The sequence below is a fragment of the Pleurodeles waltl genome, chromosome 5, assembly GCF_031143425.1.
Source record: "Pleurodeles waltl isolate 20211129_DDA chromosome 5, aPleWal1.hap1.20221129, whole genome shotgun sequence".
NCBI lineage: Eukaryota > Metazoa > Chordata > Amphibia > Caudata > Salamandridae > Pleurodeles > Pleurodeles waltl.
Window position 1 is genome coordinate 1,640,932,265 of NC_090444.1, and position 13,987 is coordinate 1,640,946,251.

Below are 13,987 nucleotides of genomic sequence, written 5' to 3' on the forward strand. Positions count from 1 at the left end.
AAAATACCATGGCTCTGACTGCAGGGATGTCACAGCCTTTATTCAGTTTGATCTTTAAGGATGCCCTCTCAGCACTGTTAAAACACCTGGATATCTACATCTGATTTCCACAACATGAAGATTTGGCCCATGTGAAGGCTGATTTTTATGCTTTGGCACACATCCCACAAGTGGTGGGAGCCATTGATGGTACCCATGTAGCATTGTTTCCCCCAAAAGGGAATGAACAGGTGCACTGGAACAGGAAACAGTTATACTTCATTGTCCAAGTAGTCAATTTGGCGGACCTCTACATTTCCCAGGACATGCAAAGTACCCTGGTTCAACTCATGATGCCTTCATAATACGGAGCAGCAATATCCCACTGTTGATGACATGAAAGAACACAGAGAGGGCCTGGCTGGTTGGTAAGTCATATATGTGGTGTGCGTCAGTATTGTATGTCCACTGCCAAATGTAAGTATGTCCAAAATTGATGTTTGCAGACATGTAACAATTCCTTATAGGGGATTCTGGCTATTCAAACCGTCCCTGGTTGTTGACATCAGTGAGGTACCCAACTTGCCAGGGGACGTTTGCCTTAATGATGCCCAAGGAAGGACAAGGTGTTTCGTGGATCAGACTTTTAGGCTCCTAAAGGCTAGATTTTGTTGCATTGATAAGTCTGGTGGAGCCCTCCTCTAATTACCCGCCAAAGTGTGTCAAATCATTGTTGTCTGCTGCATGCTCCACAGCCTCACCCTGAGACATCTGATCTCATCAGATGAGGGGGAGCCAGCAGTGGCAGCGAGTGAGAATGCAGAAATGCCAGGTGGGGATGACAGTGATGAGGATGAAGATGAAGACATCCGGGCAGATCTCATAAATCAGCACTTAAACTGACTGTAGGTATGTGTTATCCTTTAAAAAAAATAGACTCAGTGGGCTATTGGGGGCTTAGTGATGTCTGAGAAGGGTCTTTGTATGACCATCAGACAGCTCATCAGTTGCTTAGCAGGTCATTTCTCAGGTGTGCATGCAAAATTGTACATGAAGTTGTGACTATCATGATGATCTCCTTTGTTCATGTTTCTTACACTGCACAATCAGTGTTACCATTGTATTTTGGACATGTCTTTATACGTCTTCATTACTATTACCTGCCTATACCATTGGTATTACGTATTTACTTTGCAGATTTCTTCACAAGGTCATCCTCATGTGGTCAATTCTGAATTGTATCACAGGCAGGTGGGATTTGCAGGTCTGACATGTAAAGTGAGCATGGCTAGACCCAGGTACTGTATGCCATCATATTGGTTGTGTCTGATTTCCATGCCCAGACTGTCAGTACAGTGGGAAGGTTGTGTTCTGTTCCACAATGTGCCATGTTATCTGGGTCCAATGATGTCATATGTGTGATCTTGTGTCTCTGACACATGTCATCCTGTGCAATCCATATTCTCAACTGTCTCATTGGTTTGTCAATGATACTATTTAACTTGTATGTAGTTGTCACTGTGTTTCCTCATTGCAGGCTAATGTGCACGTGTTTCAAGACTGACCAAGGTGAGTTACGTGCCTACAGGTACCTGGCTATGGTAAGTGTAAGGTTCCATGACTGGGGGCAGTTGTACTGAGCTCTGTCTGTATTAAGGGCTATGATAATTTGTGAGGTATGGTATGAGTATGGGATAAGATGGTCGCTGATGACACATTGAACCAATCTCTTTGCCTAGTTGGATAGACAAAGACTGCCATATCCCTAACTTCATTAGTCTGTGGGTTGCTTGTTCTTCACATCTATGCTTAAGCATTGAATTGTGCAGCTATACTTCACTGTGTGATCTTTGGCATGTTGTCAACCTATGTGCAGGAAGTTGCAATAAATGGGAATAGGGGTGTGTTCATTTGTATCATTGTACATTAATCTAACCCAGATTCTACAGTACATGTGAGATGGGACTTAACAGAATTGGTACATATGTGAATATCATGTGTAAGCAACAAGTTTCAGAGTTAACTATTCACTATAGCTGAAAAATTATTCCAAACATGATATGGGGTTTAGTTGTGTTTATTAACAAATGCACAGAAAAATTATCGGATAGGGATCAAATCATAGAGTGCATACAGTGAAGGGTTCAGTCATGGTGGATGTAATCATCAGCGTAGCTGCTACAACATCTGGAGTCTCACGTCCAGTGTCCTTGTACCACCGGAAAATGGAGAGTGGTTGTAAAACAGTCAGCAGGGTTATCTGTGACACACCAGGGGAACTGATGAGAAGTGGATCACTTCCTGGCAGTGGTTGAAGTCTTGGCATTTGCTCCTTGTGGATGTTTTGATGGATGTCCACGCTTGCGGGGGGAGTTCTTCAGCTACAGAGGCTGGGGTATCTGAGGCATGTTCTTCCCCTTTCAGAGTCTCCATTCCACTGGGTGCCACAGATCTAGAAAGGGTTGATATTAAATGGCCAATGGATGGGGTCTGCTTTTGTGGACATAACCTACTCAGCTTGGTAGTAATGTCTCTCAGAACCCCTGTTAGGGAGGGCATGTTGGCATTGTGAGCCTCCCACTTTTGCATTATTTCCTGGTGATTGTCCCTCTGTAGCTCCTTGATCTCCCCCATCATGGCAAGTACCTGGCCCATCACTCCTTGGGACTGTTAGTAGGCTCCCAAGACTTTGGAGGTGGTGTCCTGGTCAGTTGCATCCCTAGGAACCTCTGTCCGCTAGCCCACACCATCCCTCCCACACACCCTACCCCCATGTGCCTGTGCCCTTGGCACAGTTTGCCCACTCCCACTGGTGCCAGGTCCTTCATTGTGAGGGTTTTCTAGTGGTGATTCTGGTACTTGTACTGGGGGAACACATGATGGTTGTAGCTGTCCCTGGAACACAGGTTTGGGGGGCAACTGGTGCAACAGTGCTGAGAGTAGTAGATGTAGGCATGTTGAGGCTGACAGTTGTAGACTCACCAGAGGTTCAAGATGGGCCACAGTCGTCCTCAATGTCCTCACATCCAGGGGTGTTCATCCAGGGGGCAAGTGGCTGTCTCAGGTGTCCTCTCCATGGTCACAATGGGTAGGTGTCCTGTTGAAGAAGTGGAACAGACTGTATCAAACTTTAATAGGGAGATATGCTTTGAGACATGTACAGAAAGGCTTTGCTTGATCCCAGTATACAACAGTGACACCTGTTTTCAAATCTGTGGTACCCCTATATGGGATACAGAAATGTCCTATATTATACACCTTGCTGCAAGATATCAGATTAGCTTGGCAGTTGGATGTCTGTTGATAGACACATATCTTGTCTGCCATGTAGCTTTATATAGTGCATGTTACCTCCCAGTAGTTCAGTAATGAGACACCACACAGCTGCATTACGTAAAGTGGACACTGACCTATCCATCAGCTTAGGGGGTGACCATTCTACCTGGCCATATTTATCAGATTGCACCTAGTACAGCACACTGCAGATTTCTGAAGTCCCTCCAGGTGAGTATAGGCCAATGGGTGATAGGAGGTAAAAGGGCCATTTTAGCAGAGGACACCTCTGTAGCTGTGTGTTGGTGGTATTGTAGTGGCAAATGCTCATAGCATTGCTGTCATTGCCCTTGACCATACAATTGAGGATCATTCAGGTGGGTCTAGTCGATTTTGTAGTTGACATGCAAGGCTATTTTCATCATGATACACTGTTCTGGTTTTCTTAATGGTAGAACGGTGCCTGCTGGGAGTTGTAATGCTATCAGTCCCTGCACTACCCACGCCATTCACAGACACTGTGCCCCCAGGTGAGTTTACTTGGCATGTTGAATGTCAGAGAGGGGTATTTGGACAGGGGTGGTGAGTGTGTTGGCTGTTAAGATGTCAAAAGTTGATCAGTGAGCATGCACGACAGAACTTTAAGGTGACATTTTCAGTGTTGTGACTTTCCTGGCTCCACTCCCCCAGGTATTCCTGTCAAGCCCTCAGGATGCAGGATGTCCAACACCTTCTCCTCCCTTGATGTGAACATTGAGGAGGGGGTGGGGGCCCACCACCAGTCTTGAGGACTGTCAGCTGGTGCCTGGCAGCCATGGAACATACCTTTCCCCTGAGGTTGTTCCACCTCCTCCTGATTTCCTCCCTTATGCGTGGATAGGTGCCTACAGAATTCACCCTGTTGACTATTCTTTGCCACATCTAAATCTTCCTGGCAATAAATGTTTGTTAGGCTCCAAATAGGTGTGGCTCTACTCTGATGATTTCATCCACCATGACCCTCAACTCATCGTCTGTGAAGTGGGTGAAGAGGTGTGGGTGCTGTGTTGTGAGTGGGTGACAGGTGGAGTCTGTTGTGTTGAGAAAGCTTTGTGTGATGTGTATGATGTGCAGGTGTGGAATGAATGATATTTTAAATTTGGAGGAGTGCCTATTCTATGGTTCTGTATTTTTGCATGGTGCTCTGTCTTCTGTGTGTGGCGTTGTCATTGCAAAGTGTTGTGGTGTGTAAAGGGGGGTGATTTATAATGCAGTATGTAGGTTTTTTAGGTGTGTGGATGTGTGTCAGATGTGTGGAATTCAAATTATCCAATGTAGTGTAGTGTTTTACTGTGGTGACCGCAGACCACTGTGGTTCGCTCCACCATTGGTTTTCTGCCATGGAAGTAGCGCTATTGTGATTTGTGGGTCATAATAGGTTTTGAGGATCTTCGGTGGACTGGCAGAGCTGGTGATTGAACCTCCTCGTTCCCGCTCTCATTAATCCTGGCGGTGTTGGGATTTTGGCTGGGTTTTGGCGGTCCTCGCTGTGTCACTTGTAATACAGCAGTCTGTATGACCGCCAATATGGTGGTCTTTTAGTGACCACCACCATGGTGGTCTTGCCATAAGACCGCCAAAGCCGCAATGGGGCCCTTAGGGGCAGATTTATACTTTTTGCCTCAACCCTGCCTTAGCGCAGGCTTGCGGAAAAAAGTATAGCACCGGCTAGCGCCATTCCATGACGCTGGGCGGGCGCCATATTTATGGAATGGTGCTAGCCGGTGCTAAGGCCCTGTTAGCGTCCTTGTAAAGGACGCTAACAGGGCCGGGGAGGCATAGTGGGAACCGGGGTTTGTGCACCAAATTATGGAACTACACTGTGTAGAGGCAAAAAAAATGCCTCTAAGCAGTGTAGCGCCATTTTCTGGCACACAAGCCCCATGGACATAGCTCCTGTCTTAGTAAAGACAGGAGCCATGCCCAACACCCCAATGGCCATGCCCAGGGGACAAATGTCCCCTGGGCCTGGCCACTGTGGTCAGCGCAGTGCAGGGAGCCCCAAGTCAGGGCCTCCGAGTGGTGTTGGGAACAAAAAAAAACTACTCGCTCAGACTTATCTTGGAACGGTCCCCCATTCTCAGACGACCTCCTGGTGTGGGTAGGGGTGGGTGGGGGTGTCCCTGGGGACAGGAAAGGGCACCTGTGGGCAATTTCCACGGTCTCTGACAATGGAAATCTGCCTACAGGTCCCCTTACACCTGCCCATACCCAGGCGTTAAATAATGGCGCTAAGCAAGCTTAATGCCATTATTTAAGCCCCCCATCCCCCTGTGCTGGATTTTAGCACCGGGGGATAAATATGGTGCAAAGCCATATCGTCCTTTTCTGAATGGGAACGCCTACCTTGCATCTCATTGACGCAGGGTAGGTTTTCCCCTACAGAAAACAACATTAACTCCATAACTTTGGAGCTAGACATGTCTAGTGCAAAAGTATAAATATGGAGTTAGGTTTGCGCTGAATTAGCGTAAAATAAAAATGACGCTAATTCAGCGCAAACTAAGTGTAAATATGGGCCTTAGAGTATGTTTCACAGGTAAAATATAGGAATACATAATAAGATTTAGCTTACACTTTAAAAATCCATATAAAGTCTCTGATAAACAAACAGATGTTACAGTGATGTTAGATCTTGTAATTTAAAAACAAACGTAAAAAAACATAGAATTAATAATGTACGCTTTATTGAGATCTCACTTGCGCTCCTACCATTCACTGCTTATGACCTCACTCGTGGCATCTCTCATGACATGATAAATGCCATAATTGATTACATCTCTGACACCTTCGGAGTACACAATGGATCAATACATCTACTCTCAGAATCGAGTTTATAGGCTATGAGAATCATACCCTGGAAAAGGAGATGTAATTTACACCTCAGGCTGAAGTGAGACACAATTTACTGCAGGAAAAGCTTTGTGATTCGAACCCATATTGTCTACAGTGTGAGGACTTTACATTAAGCCACCATACCGCTTATATGTTTGATTTTGATTTTTTCAAATTGATCACACTGCAATAATTGCTATCATTTCCCTGGTCTGGAACTTCTGCTACTGGGAGCCCTGGCAATTCTAGGGGTGAGATTATTATAGGAATTAACAATTCTTGGGGAGCAATATGCAGAAACATGACCTGGGTGCCATTGCTGCATGCTTTTCATGGTAGTCTACCCCAGACTTTGATTCCTTTAAGCAGATGAAATCTTGGAGTGAAACACCACCACGCCCGAAAACCCTGTGTCCACCGAAAGCACACAGTTCATTCAAATACATCCACTAAATCATATTTTTGTTTTTAAGATAATAAGGAATTCATGTGTTAAATTATTTAACTGCGAGCGCTTTCATTTTTTATAAATGTTTAATATGTGAGTCGATTTTGCTCTTAGAATGTGATAGCAGTTTCTAAGGACATTGATGATTCAATTAGTGGTTTGTGTTACAAAATGTACAGATGCAATCAGGAGAAATGTCAGTGGTACGAGGAGGAAGTCATATTTAATAATATAATTGTCGTCATAACCTTCTAAAATGTGCTTTGCACTAGGAGGAAACATTTCTCAGTGTCCTTGAAATGGCACAGCCGTGGGGCTCTGTGGGTCAAGGGCAGAGCTCTTCACTATAACAGAATCAGTAAAAATAGTCTAAATATTCCCATATTAGCAACACAATAGCATCTATTGTTTAGTAGCCGGTGACAAATATTTCTTGAATTCGAGATTATAAGTTATGTTGGTATTATTTTTTTATAATCACCTAGGTCCATATTTATACTTTTTTAGCGCCACATCTGCGTCATTTTTTGACGCAAAAGCGGCGCAAAGTTACAAAATACAATTGGGGCATATTTATACTCTGTTTGCGCAGGATTTGCGTCGTTTTTTTTAACGCAAATCCGACGCAAAACTAACTCCATATTTATACTTTGGCGTTAGACCCGTCTAGCGCCAAAGATCTTGGAGTTTGCGTCATTTTTTAGCGTGGACACCTTCCTTGCGTTAATCATATGCAAGGTAGGCGTTCCCTTCTAAAAAATGACTCCGAGGCATGTGCGCCGTATTTACACTCCCGGGCAAAAATGACGCCCGGGAGTGGGCGGGTCAAAAAAAATGACGTCCAGCCGCTTTAGCATCATTTTTTAACGCCTGGTCAGGGCGTTAAGGGACCTGTGGGCTCGGAAGGAGCCCAGAGGTGCCCTCCCATGCCCCCAGGGACACCCCCTGCCACCCTTGCCCACCCCAGGAGGACGCCCAAGGATGGAGGGACCCATCCCAGGGAACTTAAGGTAAGTTCAGGTAAGTTATATATATATTTTTTTTTGTGGCATAGGGGGGCCTGATTTGTGCCCCCCTACATGCCACTATGCCCAATGGCCATGCCCAGGGGACAGAAGTCCCCTGGGCATGGCCATTGGGCAAGGGGGCATGACTCCTGTCTGTGCTAAGACAGGAGTCATTTCAATGGGGGTTGGAAGTAAAAAACAATGGCGCAAATCGGGTTGAGGCGAAATTTTTGCCTCAGCCTGACTTGCCCTATTCTTTGACGCCGAAGCTCCATTTTCCCCTACGCCGGTGCTGCCTGGTGTAAGTCATTTTTTTTTACGCACACCAGTCAGCTCCGCCGGCTAACGTCATTCCATAAATAAGGCGCCCGCATGGCGCTTTGGAATGGCGTTAGCCAGCGTTAAGTTTTTTGACGCACAACTGCGTTGGCGCAGTTGTGCGCCAAAAAGTATAAATACGGCCCAATTGTATTTTGTAACTTTGCGCTGCTTTTGCGTCAAAAAGCGGCGCAAATGCAGCGCTAAAAAAGTGCAAATATGGGCCCTAGACTTTCACTTGGCGGAGTTCTGGCTACAGCAAAGATAGCAGGATGCGTCTATTCTTAAGTTTGCATGGATAGCACTTCACTGGCTTCAAGCTGATCCTAGAATGAAGTTTAAAGTGCTCTGCACAGCCTAGAAGCCTAGAAATGCTATGATGCTAGATCACGTTCTACTTTTACACACCTAATTACTCAAAAAGTACTTACTTGTTGGATCAAACAGGGAGTTCTGGTTTTCCATGCAGACGCCAACTACATGTAATTTAGTAAGGCCCTAAATACTTGCAGGTCTTTTGACCAAGGTAACTTGCACTTCTGAGTACTTTACATGAGTAAATTTACTCTTATACTTTTGAGCAACTTTACTACTGTTTTGCTATTCATAAAATCCGAGTGCAAAGATATTCAAATGGGTGATAAGGAGGTGGAGCCAAATTTACAAGTGCTACTACTGCCAGAAAGAAACAGTAGTAAGTCAAGTCTAGCACCACATGTGATCAACCCCTGATACTGCAACATCCTCCTGTAAAACATAATGGAGACAGGGACCTAAGATAAAACCCTGTAGGAAATAATGTTAAATTAAATGAAATTTGTATTTAGTATTTGGTTTAATAAACTGTTTTAATGTTCTCTACACTTTACCATAGCACCCCCCCTGTGGAGTCTCCCTGCGCTAAAATACAGAAAAAAGTTAAAAACGTTATTTAACAATATGTTTATGTTAAATATTAGTACAAATTAATTGTGTATATTTACTTTAAGAACAAGATTAAACAATGGCACAGCACTATTACATTAATTCAGTTAAATAAATATAATAAATTTAAAACATACTTCTCTGAAGTTGAAACTAAAAGATAAATTCCAGCATAAAGCAATTAATAAGTCTTAGTAGAACTGTCTAGAATTGAAGTAATGTAATTATATTTGAATTAAAAGATATTTTTACCTTAATTTATAAATTAAAAAAAGGTGTTGCAATGATTGATAATGCAATAATAAATGTTTTATTTTTAGGTTTTTTAACATTAAAATATCTTTATTTATATTTGAACTGAAAAATTTCATTTTGTTATACCATTATTTGCATTGAAGGGGATGTCCTGAACTGAGCAACCTCTCCACACTATTTCCTTTGCGCCGAGACCACATAGAGATTGTCCACAGTGGCAGAGCTGTCAGTGGTTCAGCCATCTGCAACAATGCCTTTTTCTGAACTCTACCTAAGGAGAGGGGTGTGGATGTCAGTGGATAGGACACCCACCAAACCTCATTAGCACTCACCTCTAAATATTGCCTAAGCTGTACTAACAAATCTGCTGCTCAGTTAACACATGTTGCTGAAATTCCTTTAAGGTAATCATCTAATCTTTTGTAGAAAATAGCAATGCTCTTCTCTTTTTGGCATTCTTCTTCTAGCAGTGATCGGTTTAAATGTTCTATAGATGTTGTTAGGGTTCAGCCACCCTAGCTGGTTTTCATTATCTCATTTCTACTGAAGCCTTCAGTAATTCTTTTTTAATTTTTTTTTTATTTGCAAACGGCTGAAGCTCAGCATAAAGTGAATACAAGGTTGTAACAATCGCAGGACACATACATCAGAAAGCACATAGCCAATGTCAAGCATAGACATGTCATTTGTGAGACCAAAACATAGATGCAAGATATGGGGACCATGTAGAGGCCCCAGGGATCCATCCAACAACCCTTTGGCTCTCAACACTCCCCTTCATTCAAGCTTACTTGTTACTGTGCCACATGCTTCAAACCTTGTTCCATTTCTTGGGGCAACCCCTACTTTGATAGATCACCTGTTCTGCCCTTTGACATCAGCTCATGTCAGACTCCCATTCTTCAATGCAGGGTGGAGCAGAGGCACCCCAGGCCCTTGCTATGTTACACTTGCCCAAAATAGCTGCTACCATCAACCAGAGCTGTTGACACCAATAGAAGTAGTTTAGCCTACAGGGGGACTGTTTGCCCAAAGCCTTTGGCCATAATCTGCAATACCCCGGTGCAGTAGAGTTGTACAGACGGACATTGCCATTAAATGTGGTAAAAGGAGCCTTTCAGCTAAACACTCCCTCTAGCAGAACGCTGAATCCTCCCTGCCCATCCCACATATGAGCATCCTGCAGAAGTAAGCCCTGTGGAGATTCGGTAGATGGACTAGTCGGAAGCATGCTCGGATCACCATCTATCATGGGCTTTGTACAGACTCTGTCTAGTCATCATCCTCCAAAGTTCCAACATTCCCTGTGATTGCGGTATTCTGAGTGATCTCCAAAGATCCAAAAACTGTTTTGTAGTATTCTTTCTATGGAAAGAGCCGGATTGGTGACATGGAAAGGATGTCAATGGTATAGAGGAAAATTCGCTCTTCCCAAATCCCACTGATACTCACTCCCCAGATGAGAGGGTCTTGATGCATTCATGCCCCTAAAGGCTCAAGCACCAGTGCAAATAATGTAGGGGAGAGGAGTCACCCCTGTCTTGTGCCCCTCTGTAAAGAAAAAACTTGGGACAGACTGGTATTCTCTCTGACCCTCACCATCAGTTTCTGATATAGAAGTCAGACCCAGCCACAAAACTTGGGGCCAAACCCCAGCTGAGTGAGAGCTGCAAACATAAAATTCCACTGTGGGAGTTAACACACTATCAGAGGGTGGAAATACCAGGTCCTGAACACTCTTAAAAAGCTATTGAGATGTTATTTACCCTACTGATTTTTTCTGTATAGATTTGTTTTTCCTTTAATCATATATTTATAGTTCTGAATAAACTGTTTATATTTTAACTTTTTATCTATGGAGTAATTGCTTCACCGGATCCTCTCCTATTTCCTACAGTTCTTTTTCATTTCCTTAGGTCTGATGGGAAACCATGGCACAGTCGGGCGCCTTCTGAAACATTTGATGGATTTAGCAGGGGCTGGGGACAAGCAAAGATGGGCTTGCCCTAGGCACACCCACTGCACGTGTCTGCTGTGCAAATGGAGGCGTGGCCGAGGGCACGGCCAAAGAATTTGACTGGAATTTGAATATTTAGTCTGACCTCCCTTAAATATATACATATGCATATATTTATATATATATACATTTTCCTGATGTTAGTTGGACTGGAGTTAGAATAGTAAGTTTGACCTTCCCTCCCAAATAAACGTACTTCCCAAATATTATATAAACCAGAGTTTGTATTCTAAATCGCATTTCCTCCCCAAATATATTATTTTTCCCCAGTGTTTGGTGGACTGGAAACAGAATCGTACATCTTACACCTCTTTCCAGATATATGCATTTTCCTCAGTGTTAATTGGACTAGAGTTAGAACAGTAAATAATAAAAGAGTAAACATCACCCCCTAAATATTTATGCACTTTCTGCAATATTTATTGGGCTGGAGTTAGAACAGTAACTAGGCGACCTATCACCAAGTTACATGTACTCCATAGATTGTAGAACTGGTGTTAGATTACTTTATATGTTCAGCTTCAACGTTTGTTGATCTGGAGTTAGAATAGCAAATATACTCCACAGCAAATTATATGTACTTATTTCATCTTTTGCACAAGTGGTGTTATAATAGTATGTGTAATTCTCACCAGTAAGGTTTATATACTTTCTATAACTGTTTTTAGAATTTTAGTGAATGATGATGTATTAAATGTTTTTTATGTTTATTTTGAGTTTTTTGTTGTTTAACACATCTAGTTACCTTTTTTCTGGATAACTTGCAAAATATGTATGTACATGTTGTTAGCTTAGAGTATGTATTTAAATATTAGTTTCCTAAACATTTAAACAATTGTTTTTTTTACAATGTACCATATTTCTAAAAAAAATACATTTACTTTAAAAAATGAATTTATTTGTGAAAATGTAATCATATTTTTGTGTTTCCACAAAATAGTTTAGGGTTTTTCTAATTGGTGTGTGTTTTAAATGAAACAGTTTGTAATGTTCAAAAATCAATTAATTTAAAGTTATTTGAAAGACAAAAAATATTTGATAATCTGCCAGGTACCACCCGGTACATCCAGTATGCCCAACAGGGCTATCCTAGGTGTCAGGTCAATCCATCGTTCAAAGTTCTTCAGTCGGATGCCAGCACCGAGAGATCTTAGGACATTGCCAGACCATGTGGCAAAAGCCTGAGTCTGGGCATCTATAATGGAACCATGAGGGGTTAGATATGTTACATGAATGCCATTTGAGGCGAGGACTAAGATAGGTCACGTGCAAGTAGTTCAGTTGGACCAATCTAAAGCAAGAGGATATAGCAAGCTCACAGGACTCCATTCGGGCATCTTCCCAATCAACATTATCAAGAGGAACTTTCCCATACCTCCCATTTCTTTTTAAAGGCTGCAAACCAATTGTGCCATTAATTATTAGGATGAACTATGTCTAGAATATACTCCTCTCATGAAAACTTACATTGACTAGGTTGTATTCAGGCAAGTTTTACATATTACTGTTGTAACTGGAGAGAGCGTGCCAGAGTTGTAAATATATATGTAATTAGGTTTGTGACAGTTAGAAATGGGTTTGCAAGTCTTGGAATGTGTGTATGCTGTCCCTTTACCCTATGTTCCCAAACTTTGTCATGCAAATTTTGCCCCACTTGGAAAAGCCCTTTAGTTGTGCGATGTGATGGAACCATTACCCCAACCATTGTAGAGCTTGTTGCATTAGTTTATTGGCCCACCCAATCAAGAGTAGTGCCAGGTGCTAATGCATGAAGCCCACTCTGTGTCCATCAGGGAGGTCCTGGGGAATAGCTGTGCCGTACAAAAGTCCCATCCTTTTATCTATACCCAGAAGGGCAGGCTGGGTCACATCATCCCTCACCCCCTCCACACAGCCAGTCATTCTTGAACAAGGTGTGTGCATCTTGGCGATAGACTTGTAGGCCTGCCACACCCATTCCTCATTTGTGTACTGATTGACAGCATTTATCCAGGGAAATATGGGATTGGAGGCCTGCTCATAGGAAGGAGCGGATCATGGACACCTCAGATCCAATTTACTAAGGGTTTGCATTGCATTTGTGTGACACAAGTTGTCGCAGGGCAACACAAGTCTATTGCTGGGATTTGCTAAGCCATGAAAAGCCAAATCAGATGTTGCAGCCTTGCATTATCTTGACGTAAAACTGTTAAGGTCCGTCTCCATTTTATGTAGGCCGGACTCCATCTTGGCTATGGAGGTCACCATCTTCTCACTCTCAAACAATGGAAGTCATCATTTTTCTCAGTTTATGCGGAATCATTGTTATGTCTGCCATGAGACACAGATGCCGTCTAACCTTATCTTTCTCAGAACTGTGAAGGCATCAAGCCATTCAATCGATGACATAGATACAACACTTGATGCTACATTCATTTGGATCAAATGTCTACTTTCCACCATGTCAAGGCCCATTAAGAAAACATGCAGGCTTATAACCAAAATAGTGTTGTCTGAATTGATGTCTTTGTACCCTAGATGTTAATAAAGAAATGTCTGGGATGCACACTTTGATGCACATAATCCATGTCAGACATTCCTAAACTTATGTCATAAATTCTGATTTCTGATAAGATTTATTATATAAGGACTGCCACTTGACCAGTTGTCTGGAGAGGTCCTTTGCCCGGATTATCACCTGAGATTCTGCCAGAGATGACTTCACCTACTGCTAGCACACTTCGCAGATCCTACATCTCGCCTGAGGCTGATAAAGCTGAGGTTCGGTGATAGACTGACTAACAGTCACTGCAGCATGTGTTTGTCCTTTGTGAGGAACACTTTCTTCATGCCTCCACTAATAAAGTAAGCCTTTGCTGTCAAAAAGATATGCAGTGCGTCTCTTCTCCCTAA